General features: G+C 41.9%; 1 long non-coding RNA gene across 1 annotated transcript; it reads left to right on the top strand.

Moving 5' to 3' along the window:
* The first annotated feature begins 355 nt into the window (after nucleotides 1–355).
* LOC146641399 (uncharacterized) lies at nucleotides 356–5194 on the top strand. Its single transcript, XR_014909580.1, has 2 exons — nucleotides 356–660; nucleotides 5056–5194. It is a non-coding gene; the product is annotated as an uncharacterized LOC146641399 (long non-coding RNA).
* Nucleotides 5195–6834: the final 1640 nt, after the last annotated feature.

Here is a 6834-nt window from a genome sequence, read left to right on the forward strand (position 1 = left end):
CATTATACCCTTTAATATAGAGTGTGTGAGCTGTATGTAGTTTAGTTCTCATTATACTTTTGAGTTAACAGAACATATTCACATATTAGTTCATTAGATAAATGTGCATCACTCTGTATCCTTGATCTGCTGGGAATGTGTTACACTGTTTTCTTGACATGCTTAATTGTTGAATCATGAAGAGAAGGTTGTAAGCAGGAGACTCTGTGTCTAAAGACAGGGGAGATAGATAGACCACATTCCACACCCCCACCTTACAGAAAGCAGAGAAACAACTGCCGAGGTCATAACTTAGGCGCTGTAACAGAGAAAAAATGTGATGTTTTGGCTTTTACGACTAGCTGGGGGCCACTAGAGACTATAAAAAGCTGAGCAACCCGTCACCATTTTGAGACATGTGCCTGACCCTCTGGTAGCATCTCTCCCGTCCGGACGTTGTAATGCTCTGACTGTTGAATTGTATGGAAATAAATGATTGTTGATTGAGCATTTATACACCGAGTATTGTCCTTCCTTCAGCCCAAAGATTCAAAGAATTGGGAAAATTCAACAACTTGGTGCCGTGTGACCCGGATCTTTGGTGTGCTGAGGAGGTGCAGATTTGACCTTTGGTGAGATCGTGAGGCGAGGTGAACAGAGGACCGGTCCAAAAATAAAAAGGTAAGCACAGCCTGTTGTATTATAAATACCAAATGTGCATATTGGGCTTTCCAAATTAATCTGTTCACTGAGTCACATGTGTTTTCACAGTAAATTTGTCGGTGTCTGGTTTTTGGCGCAAGATACTAACAACATAAGTTGAGGCTGAATTCCAGTGTGTTAAATAAACTGCTTCTACCGAGAAACTAATAAGATACTACGTTGAGCTAGTTGCAGCCACTTTACCTTCCACATTTAATTTTGTCTAATACTGGCTTCTGTAGCAATAATACGTTAGAATTTCTTCTGAAGACGCGGCCATTAGTTCAGTACATTGAAGTCGAGGTTTGAAGTTTGTTTATGGTGTCGGTTACGTCCTGGCTCTTGCCGGCTATGAAATAGAAGTTGATTTAAGGAAAAGCAGATGCTGGCTTCACGGTGCGGTTAAACACTGGCAACGCGAGAGCAAAACACGTCCGTAGGTTTGGTTTATGATACGGCCGTGTTCCGGTGATGCGGCCGTGAAGTGCAGTAGTGGTTGGTGCTAATTTTAGTACATTGAACAGAGGTTTGACGGTGGTTTGTGGCGTCAGTCGAGTTTTTTTTTAAGGGCTGCGGTCATAAAACAAAGTAAAATTTTACTTGCCAAGAAGTACATAGAGCAAAACCTGGTTTATGATGTCGGGTATAACTTCGGGGATGCAAGCATCACTTTTATGATGCGACTTTGCCCCGTGGTGGCGGTCATAAGCGCAGAGAAAGGGGTATTTTGGTCTATGGTGCAGTGTGCTTTAAGAAGATCTAATAGTTGAGCTCAGAGGTTTCTGTGTAAAATTCCCGCTGAGGAAAAGTGTTGTGTGTGAGTGTGAAAGCGCGCTCTGGGTGAGAGAGTGTGTGTGAAGCTGCGAGGCGCGCTCTGGGTGCTGTCTTGTGGGTAAAGCGCGCACTGAGTGAGAGTGTGAGTGAGGCGCGCTCTGAGTGTGTTTTTTGTGTGGAGTGTGAAGCGTGAACACAGTGACAGTGACGGTTGATGTGTTTGATTAGGAGGACATTAGAGCAAATACACATTTTAGGATCAAAGGTTGATGCCTAGTGTACCTGTGGAACATTTGCCTATGGAGTAGCGACCCTCCTGTCCGTGGACGCGTGGCCAGGACCGGCGTCGTCCGGGTGCTGAGGTGGTGACTTGGGGAGGTGAGGGCCCCCGCATAGCCACGGAAATAACACTGGAACGGCCGTGTAATCACGGGTTCACATTTATTCCGGACTAGAACAAGACACATTTTGCGAACAAACGTTGAGTCTAGGTTAGTAAAGAAATATAAAAAGGTTGAATTCCTCGTTTCAGTGGTTGAAATTGTTGTGTGCCTGTCCCCTGACGAGTGTGAAATTAAAATAAAGAGGGAATTTGGAGCCACATAGAGATAGACGGGCATAATTGGGTGTATTACTCTGTGGTGTAATAAAAATAAAAAGGAGAGATAGTAAGAGGTGTGCAGTGGAGAATTATGGAGGAGTACAGAGAGGAATGTGTTGGGAGACTGGCGTACAGTTTACGCTGTCAAGGTAGGCGGGTTGCCTGCTTATCTGTTTAACATGTGATGAAAATGAAATTAAATAAATCTCTTAGTGTGTTAATACAGGAAGCTGCGGACCTGGACCAACTGCCCCCACAAGCACAGCGGCCGAAGCAAAATTATAGGTAATGGGAACCACACCCAGCACGAATCAGCAGCTGTGAAAAAGACAGCAGCGAGGAGAGAATTAGAGGAGAAATTAAGAGAAGTTTTAACACATAAAATTGGGGCCAACGGACTTGTGGAGGTTGGGAAGGCGTCCGGAGCATCACAACAAAAAGGTGAAACAAAAACACACAAGCAGAGAAATCTGAGAGAAAGGCTCCTTTTAAGGTAACGCCTAGTTTGAGAAAAGATAAAATTAACCTGCTTTTATACAAATGCACATACACGCAATGAAGAAACAGCTTACACTCATGAACACGTGAAGATTTTCCAGCAAGGTTAAAGAAAAATTAACATACTTAAATGATGAAGTCTATACATTACTGACAAAGAAACCCTCTGGGTTGCAGGACAACAATTTAACTAAAAAAAAAAAAAAAAAAAAAGGAACACTGGTCTAACCAACCAGGCAAGACACAACAAATTTAGTGGTTAAAAGATTCAAATTGTGACATGTTTTCTGTTGATTGATTAATAAAAGTGATTACTGAATGAAAGAAAGTTCCTTTTTGGGCTTTTAAACATGATCTTAAGAATTTTAACATATACCGGTGTTGTCCTGTCAACTTGGTGGGTTAGGAGTTGATTATATCGGGAGACAAAAAACAAAAAAAGGGGGAGAGAAGGCTGACACAGGGCCTGGCCCCATTGTCTCCCCTCTGAATAACACAGCCAACACAACAACATTTTCCTGTTCGTTTGTTTTTGTTTTTTGTTTGTTTTTGTTTTGTTTTGTTTTTGTTTTTTCTATACATATTTAATTACAGGCTGCTTTGCCGGCCCTGAAAGCCGAGGCTGACTGGACTCCTGCTCTCCCCCATACGTGACACTGACCAAATGCTGCAACAGCTGGACCCACAACAACGACCTGAGAATGTCAACAGACCTGCAGGAATGTGATCTCATGCAGCCGAGACGGAGAGCACTAAACCTAAGGCCCGTTTCACTACACGGGGGAAAATTCCCAGACTGCGTCAGCTGACAGAGCTGTGACGAGACGCCCGCCAAGCCCGAATGAAAAGTAAGGCCGAGCGAAAGAATGCTGACCTTGATAACTTTGCATTCACACTGTGCAGGACAGTGATGGACCAACACGGATGATCGGGTGGCGAAAAAGGGCGTGACCGAGACAAGAGGAGTAACTGAGGACAGAAGGCACCTCAGAATGGACAAAAACACAGAAGAAGATGCAGGTTTCACCTGCGGTGAACATCGACACTGGAGAAAGGACTGCCCCAATTGGGGTCAGAACCAGGACGGACTGAATTTTGAGCAGCAGCAGCAGCAGCAATGGTCGCAAACAAACTGAAAAAGGAGGGGGGGGGCAGGACCCCAGGGCATGCTTCAGGCCATGGTTTACCCAGAACACCAGAACAGGAAAGTGATGAACACACACACACACACACACACACACACACACACACGGGAATGTTGATTCACTGAGAAGTGATGCACACACATACACATGCACACGCTTGTGCAATAAAGAGTGATCCACACGCACACACACATACACGCTGATGCAATGAAGAATGCTTTGCTTATGCTGATATGCAAAATGCTGCACACAAACATCCCAATGCATAATTTTTATGAGGAGCCATTGATTACCATTAAATACTTAGAATGTGTTATATGTCACCTAGAAGGCATTTATGTAGATTTTAGGAATAAGCTCTAAAATGGTTTGGTTATGAAAACAATGTCTGTGCGTGATGTCTGTTTATGGCTCAAGGCCTTGACTGAATTCTTTGCTGTGCTTCACACAGCCCTGATGAGGAACAGTGGCACAGAGTGAAAAATGATGAATTAATAGTGTAAGTTTTAGGTCGGAGTACGGCATTTTCTGTGATTGAGTTTTAATTCAAGGAGGAACAAAAGGTGTTACGGCACCTGAGGTTCTCATTCCCACACAATATTGTCCCGGCAGGAAGCAAAATGTTCCTGTGAATTTCTGGTTGATTGTTTGGTTTTGTTTAGCGCTAGCTTGATTTTATCAGTGAGCTTTGGCTTGTGTTCTTTCTCGTAAGCGAGAGAGGGATAGTTTTATGCTTGGACATGTCTGCAACGGGCCCTAGTTTGTGTTATTTTAGTAGTATTTTGTTGGTTATGTCTGTTTTCGTTTTTGTTACAGTGCACTGGAGAAAAAACATCTGAGAGGTGTGATCCACCGGTGGTGATATGTTGATATTTTGTGAGTTCATGATTTAACAATCAGCTCTTTAAACAAGGCCTGAAAGATTGAAATTTAAAGCGCTATAAAATATTATTACTGTAAACAGTTGCAAAGTGTGCTTCTCCATGATTGTAATTGGCTTGGGAGAAATTCACTTATAGGGAACACTGATCTAAAAGGATTGCACCGAGTCAATCCGGCCCAAAAAACAACAAGGAATTGCTTTCCTTTAAAATGATGACGTCATCTTGCTGGTGATGGATGCTCGAATAGGTTGCGCGTGAGACTCCATTATCAGCAACATCTGGTATGAATGTGTGTGGAGGTATGCATGTGAATGGACTGTGATGGACTGACGACTAAAAGTTTTGACTGACTTGATACTGAGACAATGACTGCACCCACTTTAGGATTAGTAAATGCCAATAAACAATTCATAAACAATTCACCCAGCCGACAAGAGAAGGGTGGATGCTTCGCTTTGTTTTGTTTTTTCAGGAGCAGGAGGATAAGAGAGACTGGAGGAGGAGACTCTAGCTTCACATAAGTATGAACTGCAGACTTAACACTGTGGTTGCTGATTTTGAGTTACTGATGTTTGCATCAAGAAAACTGTGCTATATTAACTGTGTTTTGATTAAGGTATCATGTTATATTATTGGGAATGCCAAATGCTACAGTGGAGAAGACTTTTGATGCCACTCATGACTGGAACATGTTATTATTAACCATAGCAGGCCACTGTAAAAAGTCAATTAAATTTTATAGAGGAAAATCGCCAAAATTGAACAATACCTATGAATGACTGGCCACATTCAGAATAGAGATATGCAATAATAAACATTGGTCCACGTGATTTAGGTTCTCACTTGAAATAGTAAGTTATTAAATGTAGAATATAATCGACAGGGACATTTGATAGGATGTGGTACTGCAAAAGAACAAGAGCAAAGTAAATAAAGAAAATATTGTGTTTAGTTTGGATAAATTCAAATTAAAATGTACCATTACACTCAGAGGATCAATATGAAATAAAACATATGCAAAATTTGTAGGAAGTACATGACTGATAACTGTTCTGTCCTGAGCGTTTGTTTCTAGAGCACCCACTTGACCACACCAACAGTTTCTCGCCACCGAGGAGGGGTACTTGCAAAAAGAATAAAATAAAAATCTGAGTTTAACAAAACATTTTAAATGTAAATATCAAGCTTACCTTTCTTTTTCCATGAAATATGCTTGTGGGCACGCCAGCCATTTTGAAAAGGTGGGCAAAACAATTGGCAAGGCCACACCCCCACACATGTGATATAATTTTAAAGGTACTGTTGCCCTCTCTAAGAAACATCAGGACTTAGAGGAGTGGCAAGTAGAGTATGCGAGCTACAAGCGAAAACTAAAATGTGTACTACAGTGTGCAAAAATGAAATACTGGGTCATCAGGGGGACATGAGGGACATTTATAAAACTAAAAGTCCCACTAACCTTAAAGTGCACTTGAAAAGCCCACACAAGAAGGTTAACCTAGCTTACCTAGAAGACCTCATCAGGGGGAGCACACTCCCCCTCCTTGAAGAGCTCACTCACTCAACCCGCATCCCCAGAAAACAGCTAACCCCAGATAAGGCAGCGTGATGTATCCCGAGATAACAGGACTGGGACATCTAAATAAAGGTGTGAAACAATCGCCTTCAAAAGGTTATCAATTCACTTGAACCAAAATTAGGAGCACACGGTGCGGCAAGAGTTAATAGTTATTAGTCTCAACACCCAAGGATAACCAGAAGAGCATGACTGATATGATGGAACTGGGATTTTGTTACACTTAATTCTTGCAAAACACAAATAAAACTAAATTGAAACTAAGGATTTTCAGAAAATAAAAACTACACTAAACTAGCAAAGAATTGGTAAAAACGAATTACAACTGGTAAAAATTGAAAATCTGGAGTCGAAACTAAATAAAAATAACAACTAATGGAAATGGCGAAAAGTTTAAAACCCTGGTGCAGAGATTGGCAAATCTGACCAGGAAACGTTATAAAATGGATGGTCAGGATAGTCAGCGTTAAAGCCACTTTTGACAGTCCATACTAGGATGGCATTGGACATCTTCGGGGCAGAAAAGGGTTGGTGTGACCAAGGTGTGGTTTGGCTTGTTGTATGTACATTTCAAAATGTTACAGCTCTGGATGGACCAGTTACCTGGGCATGGAAGGATGACAGACTTTATTACATGAGGAGAAGGGACATTTTCGGGATCGAAGATCCTCAGGG

The sequence above is a fragment of the Rhamphochromis longiceps genome, linkage group LG23 (assembly GCF_057381845.1).
Source record: "Rhamphochromis longiceps isolate RC_006_pf linkage group LG23, R_longiceps_female_GT1.1, whole genome shotgun sequence".
Classification (NCBI taxonomy): Eukaryota; Metazoa; Chordata; class Actinopteri; order Cichliformes; family Cichlidae; genus Rhamphochromis; species Rhamphochromis longiceps.